Source organism: Mauremys mutica, chromosome 2 (genome assembly GCF_020497125.1).
Source record: "Mauremys mutica isolate MM-2020 ecotype Southern chromosome 2, ASM2049712v1, whole genome shotgun sequence".
NCBI classification, from domain to species: domain Eukaryota; kingdom Metazoa; phylum Chordata; order Testudines; family Geoemydidae; genus Mauremys; species Mauremys mutica.
The window spans coordinates 117,164,795-117,186,067 of record NC_059073.1 but is presented as its reverse complement, the minus strand read 5'-3'; the positions used below and the strand labels follow the sequence as shown (position 1 = coordinate 117,186,067).

The 21,273-nt window shown below is 39.5% G+C and overlaps 1 protein-coding gene across 1 annotated transcript in view; it reads right to left on the bottom strand.

Annotated features, from left to right (window-relative positions):
* The window catches only part of LOC123363196, a 315,703-nt gene extending 294,804 nt beyond the window's left edge, over positions 1-20,899 (bottom strand). The window contains exons 1-2 of the mRNA XM_045004078.1: positions 20,781-20,899; positions 13,570-13,658 (exon numbers count right to left, since the gene is read on the bottom strand). The gene's annotated coding sequence lies outside the window, so the exon portion shown is untranslated. The remainder of the gene's footprint in view (positions 1-13,569; positions 13,659-20,780) is intronic.
* Between the last annotated feature and the right edge of the window lie 374 nt (positions 20,900-21,273).

Here is a 21,273-nt window from a genome sequence, read left to right as displayed (position 1 = left end):
TGTCACTGATACAGGACTGACTGTTGTCAACCTTGGGCCTCAGGCCTTGTGTAATTTGAATGGGAAAATTCCATATTGAGGAGTGAGTAGAGGGTAAGGGAAGAAGTAAACTTCTCCATAGCAAGTTGTTTGCTTTGTTTTTAGATGCTCAGAGGCTTGGAGTGTTATAAGAAATCCCCGTGGAAATGGATTAATGGGCAGAATGCAGGTGAGGTGGCCAAAGGTACGTGATAAATGAAATTTAACACTTGGATAACTATACCACATGTGTGTCTGTGCATAATACCCACTGGGACTGCTTCTAACATGCCAAACTACTCTGCTGCTTCAAACAAATCAATGGGAGCTGAGGACTCTCAGCCTCTCCCAGGAGGCAACCACAGTTAGGCCCGATATTCTTTCTTGCCAAGTTCAAAGAGTGCAAATAAGAACAAATTTAAAATGGTTATGCAGCAGGTAGTCAAGAAAATGAGAGCATCTCTAGCTATATGCAAAAGAAACAGGGACTCCCCCCACACAGGAGCAAATCTCACAAAGCTTTCCAAAGGAGTATACTTAATTTAACCCTCTCATAGTTTATTTTGCCCAAAATCTTTATTTTTATGGAGGCATCTGAAGGCAAGCGGCCATTTTAACATCAGAGAGAAGGGCAAGAGGCTGTGTTCTGACCTTTTAAATCTCACAGAATAGTGGATGACTACTTTAATAGGTGGGTATTCTGTTATTTCACAGCTATTCTGGCTTCCTAAGCAAAGGAAACGTTGTGGTCAATACTGGAAGTATAGGCCAAAGATAAATTGGGCACCAGTAAAAATCTTCATTTCCTTCTAAGACGTAAACTACGTTTGCAAATAAATACCAAACTTCGTGACAAAACAGTCTTCTTAGAATGAATATAGATTAGATTTGGTTTCGGACAGATGGATGGATTCATATCCAAATAAATATCCCAGAGTCTGCAGAAGATTGCAAACTGCTAGGCAGAGCGAGGAGTTGATTTTTGTTTTCCCTGATCAGAGAAGCACAGATCAATTCCCTCACACTGCCTGTTTTCTGTAAACCCCAAATGACTCTGAACCAATTGGCTCGCTCCACTTTCCCCTGAAAGGAGGGAGAAACAAGAGACTTCTCAGGTGCCTTCATAATGATCTTCCAAACCCAGCTTTTCAGTCATGGTGCCACAGGGGAGTTCATTTTGGAATGGCGTACTATAAGCAAACTGCAAACCGTAACTAATTCCTTGTGCTAACCTGTTCTTCTTATTGCAAGTCTAAAAGTCTTAAGACTTAGATTTTGCATATACACAATTCTAAAGTGTTTTTTAATAGTCCTGTTCTTCGTTCCTCATAAAGGCAGAATTCCTATTGGCTTCAATGGGAGCTTTGTTTGAATCAGGACAGCAGGGCTGGACCATAAAAATTGAGAAGCAGAGACTTGCACTCCCTCACAAATGCAGGTCTTTTCATGGATTCCATTGGCTGACATTTGATTGATGGCTTTCCTGCATTTAAATATAACAATGTATGCAATATCTTAAAACTGGGAATCTATCACATGCTATTTTGCCATAAAATTTAAATACAGGAGACATGATTGTTAATTGCACTAAGGCCCCTTTACATCAGCACCCTGAAAAAATCCTCTGCAGCTACAAAGGGTTTCCTGAGCTAATTTAAAACTGACTCTAGGCTGCCCCTGCTCCTAGCCCCTGGTGTTAGGGAAGGGAGGAAGCAAGCTAAAGGTGGGGAAAGTAGATGACCAGAGCAAACTGTACTACAGCTATTCCTGGCTTCCCAGGCCGCACAGGGAGTCATGGGAAGAAGCGCATAAATTAGAACTGCCCTGAAGCTGCTTTAATTTGTAGCCATAGAATATGCAGAACACAAAAGGTGGCTTAAAATCAGCTTTGCCTACCCACTGTGTTCCTGCCCCAAGCACAGTAACTGTGTAACTAAGAACTGGGCCCAGGTTGGCTAGATTATGGCTAGTTCAATCAAGTGCTCTAGATATATACAACATAGCATAAAAAGCCCTGCAATCTAAGCAGGATTAAATAGAGTTAGTTAAAGTCAGAATGGCAAACCCATTTCCAGGGTAACGTCTCTCCCTGTTTTAGCTGAGCCGATTTCTGCAGTTATTTGTGTAAGTAAACAAAGCCAAGCTATACAGTAGTAAATAAATAGGTTCCATGAATTAATTTTTACTGGAATACTGACCAACTCCCATGAAACCTGCCAGAACCTATAAATAAAAATAAAATTTTAAATCTATTCCTGGTGTTTTTTCATTGTAAGTTATGATCTCTGCAGTTTGTACTAAATAATCAATATTAGTTAAAATTTTCTATTCTCTCCAGAGAATAGTGTGCTCAGGGTTTTATAATGAAATATCATAATGTTCACTAGGTTTATATATCATACATACATTGTAAAATAAACATCTGACGGCAGTCATGATTGAATCTCAACTCCATAAAAAGTCAAGGATTTTCCATTTTGCTCTTTAGAAAGCTCAGGCAATATTTATTCTTTCCTAAACTTTAGGGCCTTCTGAATACATCTCTTCCTTGGGATTACACTGCATTCTCTGCTAGTCCTCCACGTTTCCTTATCTCACTTTGCATGAAACACAATAATTTAAAATAGCAAACTTAAGTTAATTGCCATAGACAAGTGTTAATAGATTTTAATAATGCTTTATTAGAATTTATGCAAATTAGGCTGCACTGAGATTCTGAATAAAATCCTCGCTGTTACAGCCATTTTGCTCCTTGTCTTTATATACAGTACGAGAAGAGGAAGCTTTAATGAGTACTTTCTGACAGGATCTGGTGATGGAAATGCTGTTCTTATGAGCAGAAATAGGTGTCAAATATCTTTAAAATTGTGAATTTCATAATTCATTAATTAGCACTGTTGTCTTTTCTCAGGTTTTTTTTTTTTTAAAACTCCACAGCCCACCTGTGCCACAACAACTTGTTTTCCACATATAAAAGCCAGGGCTGGCATTGAGGGGTAGCAAGCAGGGCAATTGCCTGGGGCCCTATGCCACAGGGGCTCCCACGAAGCTACGTTGCTCAGGCTTTAGCTTCAGACCTGTGTGGCCAGGCTCAGGGCCCCGGGCTTCAGCCCTATGTGATGGGACTTTGGCTTTCTGCCCTGGGCACCAGAGAGTCTAATGCTGGCCCTGCTTGGCGGACCCCCTGAAACCTGCTTGCGGCCCCCAAGGTGGTTGAGAACCACTGAGCTACAACGTAACTCCTCACTGATGTCAATGGATGATACACATATGAATTGAGAACAGCAAATGGCTCTATATGTAAATCATAAAAGTTAGAGAAGGGAAAGACCCTTTAGATTATCTAATCCATATCTCACATACTGTTATATCTGGGAAACAGGGAGGAGGTCAAGGATAGAACAACTTCAAACCTTAACTATGCTTAGCTTTGCTTTTGTCATTTAACTAAGATGCAAATATTCCAACCCAGGGCTCGCTTTGGGTACACACACATCTTCAGGCTCACCATCATTTAAACACACAAACAATAGTGGTCACACGCCCCAGAGCTGTGTGTGTGTTGATAGGATTGAGGCCGTTTTGCAAATTTACCCCTTAAACTTATTCATGTGCTTTTGTATCTCATTCCTTTTACATATAAATCATATTAACAGAGATTTGTTATGTTACCATGATCTAGAAAGATAACACTACTTTAGCTCTTGGAAATGACTAACCAAAATATTTTTTGTTTATGGCAGGTTGCATTTTGGGGCCCAAATCAATATCAACGGAACCATTCTATCACATATACTACCTAAAATATTTCATGTTGTGTTCTATTGGGTCACTAAGCCCTGCCAAAGGAATAAGGCATTAAATGATTTCCCCATTTAAAAATGCGGAAACCAAGAAACAGGAAGTTTAAGGTGACTTACTCAATGTCACAAAACTCCCATTGACATCAGTGGGGGACAGAATTTCACCCAAAGTCTTTTCCAGAGCCAAGAATAGATCTCTCATCCCGATTCCCACTCCTGACCTATAGTCATAAAACTACCCCTCCTATATCACCACAATACAAGTCAATGGGACTTTTCAGATTCATCAATAACATGAAATGGACATCATGGGCAGTGGGCATAAAAGAATGTGAAGCAGCTACACTTCATAATGTGGGTCACCTTTTTTCAAAAGTTAACTACTGTACTCTATTTTGGACAATTTATTAGACAAAAACAACAGAATCCTAGCACATGTACCCATACATAACTATGAAGCGGCACTTTTGATTTTACGTTACAATGGGCAGAACAAACCTTAAGCCAACAGAATATTGGTTTTAACCACTAAGAGACTGGTTTTCAGAAGTACAAAGGGACATTAAGTACCCAGTTAATAGAAGTTGGATGCCTATTATCTCTCTGTGCCTTTGAAAATCTCCTATGTGTTTTAAACTAGATTTAGGATCTATTTAAGAATCTAGCCAACGCTGCCATTGACTTCAAGGTGTATTGGATCAGGACCTTAATGTTCATAATTAATTCCTAGTATAACTTCATTGAAGTCAGTAGAGATGTAAGCCTTACAAAAATGGTGTGTGGGTTGACAACATGGAACCCTTAAAAAAAAATAAAAAAAAATAAAAAGAGCTTTCAAATGGAAATTGTGACTAATTCTTACTTATAATTAATCCCAGATATTCTGAAAGACCTTCCTTTACCTTCAAATGAAACTAATTACTAGTGTTTCTCGCTTGTAGTTTTTCACTGTGCTGCAGAACAGCAGCAGCTGGGCTGTCTTTTTGTATTTACTCGTAAAGGGCTTTCAGTAAATCTGTTTTGAATTCTGTTAGCCCCACCCTCTCCCCCCACAAAAAATTCATTCAAGAATTACAGGCTAGTAAAGTGATTTATAACAGCACACAGCATGGTGCAGAACACACTCTGGCAGGTGAGTGAATTGCTCCAGCCTTCCTCAGATGTGATCAGGTGTGAACAAGTAGCAAATCTTGCTTTACCCAGAGTGCTGAGTGGGAGAAGTGGCCAGTGACTGCTTTACCTCACAAACATTGCCTGCCAGAGCAGGATTGCTTTGGACTTACCAAGGAATTGCATACACTCCATATTGCCCGTGTTGCAGATAACAGTTGGAGAACTAACCATGTGCCCTTGTTATGGCCATCACATGCCCACCCAGCATGGGAGCAGGTCTGCCATCCTAATGCTTCTTTGAGTGTTGAGTTGAAATCTAGTACATGCTAGTACATGATGGGGGTGGGGAAATAGGGACAGAAGATCCTTATCCTAAAGAATCAAACCCCACTGACGCACCCAGGCAGTATTGCACAGGAGCTAGTCCATAGTGTTCTCTGATTCTAACAATAGAATCAACAATGTACTGGAACTTGTGAGTTATGGGAGCCTCTAACTAGCTAACTTGGTGTTTCTTATTTGTGATCTAAATGCTTGCTTTCAGTATTGTGATGCAGTAACTTCCTGGATTAATGTAGCGCAGTCATAAATGTGACAGAAAACACAGGTTGCCAATGTTGCTGCCCTAGCTACGTGATGATGTCAGAATCTCATCCTTCATTTCAAAAACAAAACAAAAACAAAAAACTGTTTCTAGTCTAAATGGCTATGAAGGAAAGCTTCAAAACATGAAGCTTAAAGACAAGGCCTCCTAATAATTTAAACAGCACTGGAGGCAAAAGTTATGGCAGCCTCCCTAGGCTGCTTTTGGTCACAGTGCTGGCCAGCATTGCCCCAACATGCCCCCAACCCACCCCACCCCACCCCACCCCACCTCTGACACATTTCTTCCTCCCCCATCATGTCCTTATGTTAGGGCTTGTGAGGGATGTGCAGGGGCTGGAGGGGTCCTTGGAAGGCAGTCTAATAGCGGTCTCCCACAGTTCCTGTGCTGAGTGAATTCTCGCCCAGTCAAAATCACATTTAGGCCAGGTATAGAAGTTAGAGCAGGAGTTTTATCATTATTATTAAAAGCAGAGATTTTGGTTACTGATAGAGAAAATAGGGGAGGAGGCAGAAACCTGCTTCTGCCAGCATATTCTAGGTCATAAATATTCCTGCTAACTTGTGCTGTAGCTTAGCAGATTCTTCCTTTCATTGGATAACAGTAGTTTGTGTATTTTCTTTTCTGTTTCGCTTGTAAAATAAAGAAGACATTTATATAACCCTTGCCTGGGTTCTTGATGGGATATTTCAACAGCTCACAGAGCAAGGTTTATGAGAGAAACTGAAGACAGTTTAACAGTGGCAACTCAGCAGTTGTCTTAAAATACCTAAATAACTGAGCTGGTTGGAACATTTGGACAAGTGCAACATTTTGATAATAAATAGAAAATCAAATTAACATTTTTTTCTTTAATATATCTCCCCGTTGTTGGCCAGCTCTTTTAAATAAGTTCTTGCTGTTGAATATTGACAGTAATCAAGGGATTTCAATTATAATGAAGTACAATGGAAACACAGGAGAATCTCTGTTTCTTAGACATAAAACTGGTAAGTTTTGAAGGTCCATCACTGTATGTTAGGAAATAGAGCTATTGGGCCAGATTTTCAATGGAGCTCTGCATCCATGATTGTTTGAGTGCTGAGCCCTTCTGAAAACTCTGACCTAAAATGTTTATTTCATTCACCCATATCTGCAATTTGCACTTTCTCAAGGGCTAGTGGAGCCCTTTCTTGATGAAAGTTTTTTACAGTTCAGTCAGCCAAGTCAGCATGCCAAGAAAAAAACAAAATCTTTGCAAAATGGATCTTGCAAAATGCTGTACGTATTTTTAGTATGCGAATGATCTCGCATTTATGGCATGCTTTTCATCGCAAATGCTCCCCATGGACTTTACAAACCTAGGCCCTGATCCTACAAACTGGTCTGTGAAGGACCTCTGTCTCCCTGCAAAGCCCTACTGAAGCCATTGGAAGTCCAAAACAAGTGTAAGTCTCTCCATGTGCAGCGGCTTGCGGGATCAAAATCTTAAATTGGTTTACAACAGGGTACCCAGATCACTTACATATCAATAAAATACACTGAAAGGAAGTTCAGCAACACTACCCAACAGGCTCTACAGAGATGAATTTTAATGAAAGTAAAGTACTCTGAAAAATGACTCTGGAAAAAATAACTTCTTATGCAGCAGATTTGTGTTCTGAGTACTAACTTACGACTTTAAGAATTAAAATAAGTGTTTGCAGCTTTTTGCTCCAGTTTGCTCTGCACAGCCAACACAGCTAAAAGAGAATGAGCTGGATTCCATTCCAGATTATGAATTGTCAATAGAATTGTTCACTAACTTCCAGCCAGTTATACCTGGGCAAACCCATTGAAGGGAACAGGGCTGCACAAGTGCTATTGAAGGTGTGATCTGAAAATAATGGGTGTATGCTGGTGTAATATGGAGATATGTAATAAGTATGCTGGTGTAAATGGACATTTATTAATGGCCAGTATATGCAAAATGGAAAGAAATCAGTCTGACTCTCAGAGCCCATCCCGATTTTACATGGTTGGTGGTTAGAAACAGTGGGCTTAATTCTGCTCTCACACCAGTTTTAAACCAATGTAACATCACCTATTAGGTTACTCCTGATTGGACTAACCAGACAGCAAATGTAAAAAATTGTGACACATGGGGGAGGGGTATAGTTGCTTATATAAGACAAAGCCCATAATATCGGGACGTTCCCGATAATATTGGGACATCTCACCACCCTACTCCTGCTTTATCCTGGTGTAGACCCAATTATCTGTTTACTAGCAAACTTGATCACAGTTTGTCTGGAAATCAGAGAGACACAGTAATCAGGAGTTTCCATAGTGTCATTTTTACAGTTGCTTTTCTGAGCAGGACCATGTTTTTACGCACACAAAATCTATATTCAGAAAAAGAAAAAACTAGAAAAGATTGATCATTGAGAGAGAGATGGTCAGTGCAGAATATGATTGTGGGAAAGAAATGCCTATCTCAATAAAATGCTGGTGTAACAATCTGGGAAAGACAGTTCTAAATGATTGTATCTTCCTTTGTGAGACAAACTTTGAAATGCTCTGTGATCCATGACTGTGCGAAAGAACCCATTTCTTTTTGGTTCCTGCTTCCTTTTTCAGAATGTGATAACCATCAACAAAAGTAGCAAAAATTAGAATTGTAAAATAGCCACGCTACACTCTCTCAGTTCCTAAAGCCAACTTGGAAAAAAAAAGTGTGTTACTCTACTAAAAGGATTGGCTGAAATAATTAACATTCACATTTTATGTGCTAGTTTATAAAATTCTTGCTTATCATTTCACTCCATTTTGTGATGAAGGCTTCATAATTAAAAGCACATAGAATACTGCATTGTGAAATGTGATTTGATTATTTTGTTCTCTCATTATCTTTGACCAAAGTGTACAGCTCTCTAAGAGCCACTGCTCCCATCCCCTTGCTCACCATGTCGGCCTTATTGTCAAACCACAGACCCCAAATTACAGACTGGGGACCAAATGTCTTTACTTCATTGGAACTTTGATCTCTAATTGCAACTAGCCTAGTAGGATAATAGTTACATTTGAGGTCATTATAAGGTCTCAAAGAAATGTCCACTTTAATCACTGACTACCAGATAACTTATAAGTAATAGGCATAAATTGTACTCTGGATCTGGATGGAGGATTGTAGTAGTGTAGAACATGAGCTGATGTGAGATCAATTTTTTTTATTATTATTATTATTTTGCTGATCTAGTAAACATTTACTTCTAATTTATTTATAGTAATAAATAATAAACAAAATAATAATCAAAGATAATGTCCACATTTCCACACCAGCCACAATTCCCGGTGCATGTTTTTTAAGAAGTGGGGAAATTACAGTTCAGATAGATTTGTATTTATCAAAGTAAATATCTTTCTTACTTGTTATATACACCCTCCTTGATAGCTTAGGATATCAAAAGCACCCCTCTTCCACTCTCTACCCCATGCTCTTTTCCATTCCCATCCCAAAATGCAGAGGCTGAAGGCTGAAAGGTTTCAGAAAGAAATGGTGAGACTTGGCACATGTAAATTTTACTGCCTGACTTCACTGTCACCGATTACAGCTGACGGAGAGTTAATAAAAGAGCAAAGCTAGCTGTCAGAGCAGATTAGTGTGTGCAAAGGACAAGACAAAGGAATAATGCCATCGTTATTATTTATGGTCATTAACTGGGTTGAATTCACTCCTACAGCATCCTACCTGGGCAGTAAAAATGATCATCTAATCACAAAATCTTGCGTTTATATTCAAAATAGTATAATTGTGTCTGTGTTGGCTTGCAGCCTGCTATGAAGAATTTGTTTCAGAAACTAACCAGGGCAGATACCACATACCTAGCTAACATGCATGTGAAGGCTGTCACTGGAATTTTGATTTGATGAAGAATATCTGTTCCCTGTACAAATCTCGTCTTGCATACCAACTTGTAATTTATCTTCTTTTTTTTGTACTTTCCGTGATGAAATTGCACCCTTCCTCTGGGCACATGATTACTGAATCCAGTTGCCACCCATGCTGAAGATATAGATTTGGAGGGAGGAAAGGTCCTTGGGAATCACAGACAATTTAGTGGTCTCCTCCTATACACTACTGTTCACTAATAAGGGTAGTAGCTGTAGGTCCTGCTCTCCCAGGTAATTGTGGGGTTTGGTTTGGTTTTTTTTAAAGAAACATGATCTATTGACTCATTAAATTACTACAATTTGTTTACATTGGGCTACATCTGAAATCAAACCAAAAATTGAAGCTGGTGTCACCACATCTGTAGTCGTCTTAGGGTGGCATCTTGTATACGACCCTGGTGCTCTGGGAGCTGCTTACTGGTTTCTGGGAGGAGTTTAAGAGTTTGACTTTTGACCTATAACATCCTAACCGGCTTTGGACCTGTCAGTAGTGTTAAATTTGTGCCAGGACCTGCCAGGGCTGAGCCCCAGCACCTCTAGGCTTGGCAGTTCATAGCCCCAGCACCTCTGGGCTTGCAGATTCAGTTATGAATGTAAAAAAATTGCTTGAGCCCTGGCACCTCTTTCATTACAAATTAAGCCCTGCCTGTCAATGTGAGAAACTTGTGACCTGCCAATGTGAGAAGCTGCCTCTCCTTTCCTTGCACCATACCGCAGAAGCTGTAGTCAGAAAAGGCAGTCAAACTCAGGTTCCCCAAATGTGAAGGAGGGAGTTTCTGGCTTGTCATCTTCAGTGATGGGCCCTTGACTTTGGCATTCTTTCCTTGACCATAGGTCTTCCACGTATGTTACAAAGCCCATCATTTTCTCAGCTCTTTGGGGAATGGGGTAGTGTGGTAAGTATATGTATTGGTGGGTGTGATGGAGTACTTCTTACATATTGTTCAATGTGGTTGATCTCTCTGGTTGATTATTTCCTGATTTTAGAGAAGTGGCTGGTTTTTTAATGTCAATGTATATTTTGTGTTTATAGCAAAGGGATCTACAGCATCAAATCGGCACTTTTATTCTGTTATATATCTAAATAAATGAGCCCACGTAAGCCTAGACCTATCCATCGTCACACAGGCTGCCATGCAGAAGAATTATAACAGCCCCCTCATGTGCTCAGAGCACAGAGTGAAGAATCAGGAGCAGGTACATGAATGAGTGGTGTTCCTCTACATGAATTCCCTTCAACACCAGCTGCAGTAGTCTGCAACTTGCTCCTGAGAAGATAGTTTGAGTGGCTTCTTTTGTTGGTTTGTTTTGCTTTCTGGGGCACATCTCCTCAATATTATAAATAAATCAGCCTGCTGAAAAACCATCTTGAGTAGTGTGCTGAGTGGTTGTGAGGGAGGAACCACACAGAGAACATCTGGAGGGTTTGTAAAGAAAAGTCTCTAGTTAACCCCTACTCTTTGTCTCCTCACTAAAACTCATAACTGTGTATCTGAGACAGGTATGAGACAGTCACAAGGAAAGGCTGAGGAATTAGCTCAATACAGCCAGAGCAGCTCGGAGGGCTACACCACAAGTGGCTCAAAAGATATTTTACCACATTATGCCAAAATTGGAAGCTAAACAATGACACTCCCTCCCTACAAATTTCTATGAGGTCTAGGCTCAGAGTCAAATCTCTTCATCTTAAATCACTCCTACAGCTTTAGTTCAGAACTGGATCCAAAACCAGAAGGGATCTATCACAGAGAAACAACTGAGCTCTGGAGATTTCAGCTTGTTGGAGTCAAAATGATGCAAGAATAACTCATAAGACTTTGCTGCTGTCAAATGTTAATTCTAGCCCTGGTTCAGTCTTCTCTTCCAAAACTAAACTAAACCTAATACCTTCACTAAGCCTAACTGGATCCAAAAACAGTTTCCTCAAGTCATCTCTACTGTACATAAAGTATTATTATTCAAAGTTCATATATTCAAAGACTGCACCTGAATCTCTGCATCCAAACAATAGACTTTGCAGTTATAAATAGCTCCTATCCATGCAAATTGGGTGGGTAAGGCCTTCATTTTTTTAAAGGGCCCAATGACTCCAGGCATCTCCTTTTTTAGACTGTGGGGCCTCAGCACCACTGAAAATCAGATTCTAGGTATCTAAATTGGGCACCCAAAATTAGTGGAGAGTTTAAAAAAATTTAGAATAGTGACCAGATTTACAAATGGTTTTAGGCACTAAGAACACTGATAGGCAACTACTGGGATATACAGAAGCACCTGAGTGGGTTAGGCACCTTGATCCCATTGAAATCAATGGGAGTTAGGTACCTAACCTGCTTCCGTACACCTATAAATCTTAGTAGATGCCTCTCTGCATGTTGAGGTGCCTTCTTTGTAAATCCAGTCCTAGGTGACAGCAGAATTTTCATGCGCAAATCAGATAATTTGAAAATATTATTCTATAAGGATCTATGAATGTCTAACCCACTTTTGCAAGTTTCTTAACTTATAAAAACAAAAGTAAGGAATTAATTTAAAAAAAAAGAAAAAACTTTCATGGCCCTGTTGCAATTTTTGGTTTTTGGTTTTGGGGGTGAGGGTTTGAGATATTTACATACAGGAGGAAATGGTTGAATTCATGGAGGCAAACTTCAAGAGCCTAGACATTTCACTTATTTACTTATATATAAAAGTTTGTCTTTATATTGTATGAGTGAACACTGTAGAAGCTAGGCAACACATTATTCCAAGGCAGTTAAAGGCCACTGAACAAGATTTGGGAAGACCCATGATAGCATTCTTGGATCTTTATAAATGTAGTTGGATGCCCAGGGGACTTAAATATTCTTATGACCAAGCACATACCATAGGACACCTCAGCAGACATATCAGGCAGTGATGTGTGCATTCCGTGCATGTGTATATGTATGTATAATATAATACACAGACACCAAATTCTCTCATCCTTATGAATAAAAATCAATCCAATGTGCTCTCATTTCAGTGAACTGTCATTTTACTGCCTTTCCAAAGCAAAATCTTAGTATCTGAAGAGTTATCCAAATGGAGAAACACCAGATTAGCCATAACAGTTCTCCTTTTTGCTACAGCTCACTTATTTCCTTCATCAATATTTCTTTTAAATACACATGAGAGTTCAAACTATTTTGTGAAATTATGAAATCAGGACACAATCAATACACAGCTTTAAAAATCTCAAAAAACATTAGCAAAATTCAGCATCTGTGCAAACTTTCAAATGGCTAGATGGAGGAGTTTTGTTGTTGTTGTTTTTTTTTTAATTCTCCCAGGCAAAGACCCAGTAAGTTAAAAATTTGCTCCAGGCTAAAATGTAACAAGTAAGTTATAAACCCCGCAAATCGGAGTTCATAATGGAAACAGCTGCTCAATTCTAACTATAGAGGGTGCAACTATAATAAAAACCACAGGAGTTCACATTAACAATGGCATCCCCTTACGCTCTTTCCTGTTACCTATCCATTAACTGAACCATACTACTTAATGGAAGTAAAAGCTACAGGCTTCTCCCCCATAACAAGGTAGGCAGAATATAGGTGCTAAATAACATATCCCCAAATGTCAGCATACAGATATCCGTCCCCCAGAGGACTGAAGCTCCAATGTAGATAGAACATCCCACTCCAATGATTTACAGTTAGGGTAACATTCCAGTCCATTCAGAGCAAAACAGTACTGGCAGCTATACTTCATACAGTATATTGAACAAATATTGGGCGTACTCCTATAGCCACTCTGTGCATGGAGCTCTCATTGGACTCCTGTACACACAGCGGCTGTAAATAAATACTCGAGAGAGAGAAATGTATAGTGCACCAATCACTGTAGTATCTAGCTGCTGAAGTATCATCCTGTAGAGAAGTGCATGATGAGCTATAAAATATATTGCAGAAAGGGACAATTTTCATTTAAAATTTAGCCATATATGAAAAATAGATTGTAAAGATATTCATGCAGAGGAGGGTATTGTGGCATTTACCCCAGACTCACACTATGAGTGGTGCCCCTGCATATCCAGGTGTTAGCGTCTTGTAGACCAAGTGGAGAAGATACTACCTGAAGACAGTGTGCAGTGTTTATACTTACCAAGCTTTGCACTCACAGATAAAGACCACATAAGACCCATTTGGAATTTTGGCCCACTCCATCTGCTCCCTTCCTCCATAGCTTGCAATCTACATTAAATGGATTAGATAACAAGTAGAAATGAATCATAAGAGGAAAAGGAAAAACATAAAACTGAAGACAAGGCAAAGCTCTTTGGAGAGGATTATTTACAAAGAATTTGGATCCCTTTGTTCCATTTTGGTACCTTCTGATTGGTGCTTTTATGTTTATTTTTAATGCGACCAGGTACAGGGCCGAGTTATTAGCTCAATAAATTACACTTGTGATGGAAAGCTAGCTAAAAAGTGAACCTGAAGGAGGAGCTTCAAAGTGGAAAAGAGATGGTGCATGACATATAGAGAAAAGGGGGCAAGAAAAATGGCACAAAGGAAAATAGAGAAAGGGAGGGTTAAGGAAAGAAGAGTGGGATGAGCCTCCTCTAAAAGATTAAAGGAAAAAGTTGAGATGTAGTGAGGGCCTTGAGATGGATGAACTTGTCATAGTTCATTTAGTGCTAGCAAGTAAGAGACTCTCCTTTATCTCAAGTGGTCAGGGCCTGGGCTCTGATGAAGGATCTGAATTATATCCCCACTGCCACAGTCAATTTCTAAGTGGCCACTTCATGCAGCATAGTTACAGGAAAGAAATAAGTGACTACCAATTTGTTGCCACCCTCTGCTTCCTTCTTGTCTTTTGCAACTCTCAGGTGAACCATGGTGTTATATTTGCTATCTGTGAAAGGAGTTCTGAATGTAGGATCCACTTGGGCAGAACAGAAATAAATGTGTCAACATATTTTATTTTCTTTTAAATGAACCATGCCTTAGACATTTACAATCCTCTGTTTATGACACTGAAATTATGCCCACATTTACATACCCCAGCATCACAAATAGAGGATTATGATCCCTACATATAAGCAAGCAAGAGAAAAAGTTACTCAATACTTTTAAAAATAGATCTAGCTCATGAATTATGACTGAATAGGGAAAAAAATTAGAGAGTGATTTTGGCATAATCCTATAGCATTTGTGCAACCAAGAGACTGTAAGGGTGTCTTAGACCTAATAGGGAGAAGGTCACACAGGAATAAATGCTCTGTTTAAGTCATCAAGCCAAGGATTCACCACCCCCAAATAGTGATACACTACTAGTTTTTATTAATATTTATATTACAGTGGAGTCAAGAGGTCACAACTGAGATCAGGCCTCATTGTGTGGGGTGCTGTACACACACATAGTAGGAGACAGTTCTTGCCCTGAGGAGGTGACAAATTAAATAAACAATACACCTTTTTTATTATTTGATACTAGAATTTACTATTCATCGTCGGCCCAAGTAGTACTGTTATATTATACCATATATAATTTTGTGGCTCATACTTACTCAGTACAAATCTTGACACAAAGCTCTGTGAAAACAGGGTCAGGCCCTCTGTTCCCAGTGACATTAATACAGAACTGATATAAGGCATTACTCTGATTCACATTGGTATAAATAAGAGCAGATTTTGGCTTCTAGGCACTACTACTCTGAACTGAGGTCACCTTGCTGACTTCTGATTGAGATGATGGAGGAGGAAGGAAGTAACCACCTAAGCTGGACTGTGGTTCCCCCACCTCTTCAACAGCAGTCAGGAACTGAGATACAGTCACAAGTCTTCTCTTCCTCCCCCTCCCGGCTCTACCATATCAGTTATACGGGTTGGGAGAAGACCCAAACACAAGGTTAATTTGTTTATTTGCTTAAATTGGCCTGGATCTGTCCTTTTCCTTCCTAATGAGGCCATGAAGCAGCTCACTAAGTCTGTGCAGGTGGGCTGAACAGTGAGCTGACCTGTGCAAAGGAAGGTTGCCTCATTGCAGAAAGCCAGGCTGTTACAGCAGACAGGAGAGAGATAGACACCATCAGCTCCCTTCTGAACATCTTCACAATTCTCCTGAGATAAAGGACTGTGCCCTCTCCCCTTCCTTCCCCACCCCCATGCTTGCCTTCTGTAATGTGCTAGCCTTTCCCTTGGACAGGTCAGTGCACTGTGTCGCCAGCATGCACAGAAGGCAATGTACACAATATAAGCTGGATGGGGTCCTATGACAATGTCATCTGTATTCTAGGCAGGCAGTTCTGGCTGTGGGATTTAAAAAGACAGACTAAACATGTGTGGCTAAATAAGCAGCAGCTCTGGAGAGAAGTCACTTCTGATTTGGTTTATCATGTTGAAGTCAATGCTTTTTTAAATTTTAAGCACATTTGAAGAACCAACGGAAACAATGATCATAACAAAGTTACATTAATTACAGTTTTCAGAGTGGTAGCCATGTTAGTCTGTATCAGCAAAAAGAACGAGGAGTCCTTGTGGCATCTTAGAGACTAACAATTGATTTGGGCATACGTTTTGTGGGCTAGAACCCACTTCATCAGATGCATGAAGTGAAAAATACAGAAACAGGTATAAATACATGAAAAGATGGGGGCTGCTTTATCAAGAGTGAGGTCAGTCTACTGAGATAAATCAATTAACAGCAGGATACCAAAGGAGGAAAAATAACTTTTGAAGAGGTAAGGGAGTGACCCATTACAGACAGTTGACAAGAAGGTTTGAGTAACAGTAGGGAGAAATTAGTATTGGGGAAATTAAGTTTAGGTTTTGTAATGACCCAACCACTCCCAGTCTTTATTTAGACCTAATCCGATGGTATCCAGTTTGCAAATTAATTTCAGTCCTGCAGCTTCACGTTGGAGTCTGTTTTAGAAGTTTTTTTGTTGAAGAATCGCCACTTTTAGGTCTGTTATTGAGTGACCAGGGAGGTTGAAGTGTTCTTCTACTGGTTTTTGAATGTTATGATTCCTGATATCAGATTTGTAACCATTTATTCTTTTGCATAGAGACTGTCCGATTTTGCCAATGTACGTGGCAGAGGGGCATTGCTGGCACATGATGGCATTTATCACATTGGTAGATGTGCAGGTGAATGAGCCCCGGATGGTGTGGCTGATATGGTTAGGTCCTATGATGGTGTCTCTTTAATAGATATGTGGACAAAGTTGGCACTGGGGTTTGTAGCAGGGTTTGGTTCCTGGGGTGGTGTTTTTGCTGTGTGGTGTGTAGTTGCTGGTGAGTATTTGCTTCAGGTTGGGGGGCTGTCTCTAGGCGAGGACTGGCCTGTCTCCCAAGATCTGTGAGAGTGAGGGATCGTCCTTCAGGAAAGGTTGTAGATCCCTGATGATGCGCTGGAGTGCAAATTAACGGTTAAATACAATATTTTTTCTCCCTTTTAAGTGGATCATCTCAACAATAACAAACATTTTTATATTCTAGTTAGCATACACAATGCTAGTCCTCTGTATATGGTTTATCTATCACTCTATACACTGAACCAAGATCTGCTCAAGAGAATTAGGGACTATCATCACTGCTAGTACAGTATTCATCAGCAACAGTCTTTATCCCCTTGAATAAATGCAACCAATCACTTTTTTTTAATATACTATATTTTAGAGTGGTGTTTTAGCCATGATGGTCTCAGGATATTAGGGAGACATGGTGAGTGAGTTCATATCTTTTACTGGACCAACTTCTATTAGTGAGAGAGACAAGCTGTCAAGCTACACAAGTCAGCACCTGAAGAAGAGCTCTGTGTAGCTTGAAAGCTTGTCTCTCTCAGCAACAGAAGTTGGTCTAACAAAAGATTCCTCACCCACCTTGTCTCTCTATATTTTAGACACAGATGTGGTGATTTTCACTACACATACAAAATTATGGAAAAGTAGGAGCCTCACCATAGCTAAAAAGCAGATTCCATTATGTTAAAATATTACTTTTAAGCCATGACCCTAGCCAGTAAACCTTACAGTAGTCTTATTTTGATAGGAATGATGACTTAGGCCGTATTTCTATTACAGATTTCTGACAGCATAGCTATGTCATCAGGGGTCTGAAGAGGTATGATCCCTGACCAACATAGCTGGGTCAGCAGAAATCCCAAGTGTCGTGCAGCTATACCAGCAATGCTGTGCTTTTACTGGTAGAGCTTGATTTGCTCATGGGGCTGGTTTTACAATACCAGTAACAAACTGTAACTTTGCTGGTATAGCTGCACCCAGCCTGGAAGCACTTTGCTGGTATAGCTTACCTATTCCTACAACAGTAAACACGCCTAGTGCAGATCTGACCTTAAGCCCACGTGGCCCAGAAAGCAAAAGGCTGAAATTCTCTAAAGTCAAGATTTTTAAAGACAAGAGTGTGAATTAGTCACCTGACTCTCGGAGAGAATGGGGTGCCTAACTGCCCCTTCTGTCTTGGAAATTTCCCTCCCTATAATTGCATTATTTTTCTTTAGATTTAAGCCATACAAATGCCATACAAAAAGCTCTGGTTAACCTAAAAATTAATTAGACTTGCAATCAATTAATTAGAATGATCATCAGAATGTACGATGGCCATCCAGAAGAAAACAAAAACAAAAACAAAACAAAAAAAAGTGCACCTAAGCCAACCAGTCAAAGCAACAAAACAGCCCCTTAAAACCCTGTAGGAATAAAACCCCAACACTTTCCAAAAACCCTGCCAAATAAACAGTGTTTTCAGCCTTCCCTAAAGGTCATCAGCTTTGGGTTATTCCCTAATCTTATTTATTTTCTCTTTCTCCCCGAGAGACTGAAAGCCCCAATGTCTCCTCCCAAATATAACAGTTACTCTCATCCAGTAAAGAGCAGGAATACCATGCAATTTACGTGCCCCATCATAACTCAGCAACACAGTTCCAGTTTCAAAGACTGAACACTAAATACTTGCTGCAGCAAGCTGTGGGTGAATTAACCCACAGTGTAAAAACAAAACAAAACAAACAAAAATCCCCCAAACCTGTATTGTACATTTGAGAAAATCACAACCTGGACGTAGATATTCTACCAGTGAGGAAAGACTACACTTACCTAAGTGTATTATTCACTCAGCTCTACTATTATTCTATTTTCTATTGTAACATAACAAATCAGAGGGCTTGATTAGCAAAGTTGCTGAGCACTTGGATTTCTCTGGATTGGTCCCATAATGTTCACCTATTAAGACATACATTATAAGGCAATATAAAAAAAGAGTCCTTGTTTATCTAAGACATACTATGAAATGATGAAGAGGTTGCAAGGAGCATTTCTGGAGGTAGCTGGGTGGTAGAACTCCAGTCTATATGATTATTTTAATGCTGCTGGCATTTTGCTGTAATACTAATTGTGCATTAAGGTGCCTACATCCACATATATTCATCTTTATTACTATTATTTAAATTGAAATAAACAAATACTCATGTGTATGTACAATTCATGAACCCAGACATTTATTGCAGGGGCAGTAACACCTGTAAGTCAAGGTTACACAAGCTTCCCCATTCTCAAGAATCATTTCAGCCATTTGAATTTTTTTCCACCTGGGGCTAAAATTCAGCAGGTTCATTCTCTGTCCAGGAATAAATTGATTTTGAAAGCCTGAGCAAATGGCACATCTCTTATGCCAAAACCAGCTGGGCAAAAAAATTGTCAAATAATGGAAATACAGGAAATATTGAAATTTTCCAGTTTTTCAACAAAATGGAAATTTCAGGGAGTAAGAGGGGAAGAGGATAATCCTCCAAAAATGAAAAACAAAACAAAACTTTTTGGCTTACAAAATAGGAAATGATTTTTTTTCAATTAAAAATGAAATAGCTGAACTAGAAGAATTTTTTTGGTTCTTCATTTTTGTTCTAACAGACCTCTAGGTCATTCCATGGAAAAAAAGGTTACATTGAAAGAATGTGAAAGTTGCCAGGTGAGTTACTTTACAATCACAAAATTACAGAGTTAAATTGTGCCTGTGCAACCTTAACTCTGACCCCCTTGTGCAAATGTGTGTTAAAGTATAGGGTAAAATTTTCAAAAGCACCAAACTCCCATTTTCAAAAGTGACTGTGTAATCAGTGGCCAAAATCTCACTGAAAATCAATAGCATTTAAACTCGTAAGTGCCTGAGTGCCTTTTTAAAAAGGGGCTTAGGCACTTCTGAAAATTTTACCTATAGTCTTTTACTACATACCATTTTATCTGAAAAATTCTATAACCATATTGCTCCAGCTACCTCTTATTCACCTTACTAATGTGACTAGTCAGGCAGAGGGCTTCTCACATGAGTAAGGCAAGCAGACTTGGCCCTTAGTAACAATTTTGTTAATATCTAAAAGCAGCAAAGAATCCTGTGGCACCTTATAGACTAACAGACGTTTTGCAGCATGAGCTTTCGTGGGTGAATACCCACTTCGTCGGATGCAACATTCACCCACGAAAGCTCATGCTCCAAAACGTCGGTTAGTCTATAAGGTGCCACAGGACTCTTTGCTGCTTTTATAGATCCAGACTAACAAGGCTACCCCTCTGATAGTTAATATCTAAGAATTCTTAATACATGTAAATGGTGTATTATTGGAGCTTAACTTAATGCATTACTTAGAAAACTCATAATGCTATTTTTTCTTGGCAGCCTACTCTTTGGAGCAAAACCTTCTGAATTTTTCCTTACCAATCACATCGTTATCATAATGAGTTCATGTCCTAAAGACATCACATTAAACTAGAAGTTCTAGCTGAGTTCACAGATTTTACACATTACTAATCCACACAAGTCTTAGCCCTATGTTCCAAATATTCATTTTAAATGAAGCCAGAAGGATAGGTGTTATTTCATGGAATCAAACCACAATTCTGCCTCTCTCCCTTCTTCCCTCTCAGGGCAGGGCTTTGAGAGGTCCTGGATCTCAAACTTTAATTCTCTACTATAATGCCATTTCTACAGACTTCTCCTGAATCAATTTCATCATATTGCAGGTTGCTGTCCCTTAAGCAATTCATTTTGGGAATGTTTTTACCCTCCAGTAAATCTAAGTCTTAAAATTTGAGTGCAATTAATATTCGCTTGTAAGAAATTCTTTACAGGACATTTTAATGCCCAGTCCCCCAACAGCAAACACCACCTTGCAGGATCAAGTCTGAGTACGGATGCTGATTAGAGTAGTTCAAATGATAGGCCCTATCTATATTAACAAAATTTGCACCAGTATAACTAAATCTCTTGAGTTACAGTGGTGCAAACCCCTAATATAGATGTGCTGCACTGGTGCAAAGTGGGGCACATACCAGTTTGCATAATTCAGTAAATTACCTGCACTGGGGGAGGGGTCTCATCAGGCCAATAAAAAGCTGAGGGAGGAGGTGAATATGCCTCCCATAGTGGTTGTGCTTCTGCTTTGAAACTGGTCAAGTGATATTACTGCTGCTTTCCAGTTGAATGACTGAAACTCTTATAAACAGAGTGGTGTGGAATAAACATTCGTGCAAAGACATTCGGACAAATAGCCACGACTTTTCCATACATATTTGCAAGGCTATTCATAATATTTTTGCTTCCCATGAACATGTTAGCAAACACAAAAAACACCTGGATTAAAATTTGTAGAAATGCAAAAAGGGATTGTGGTCACTCTCTGACAGCCTGATCTAGCCAAACGCTTAAGCATATGTGTAACTTTAAGCACATATATAGTCCCATTAACTTCAATGAGACTGCTCATAGATGGCATTTACAAAAGCACTTAGCAATGGCCTAATTTTGCTCCTCTTGAATTAAAGACCACTGATTTCAGTGAGAGTAGAGA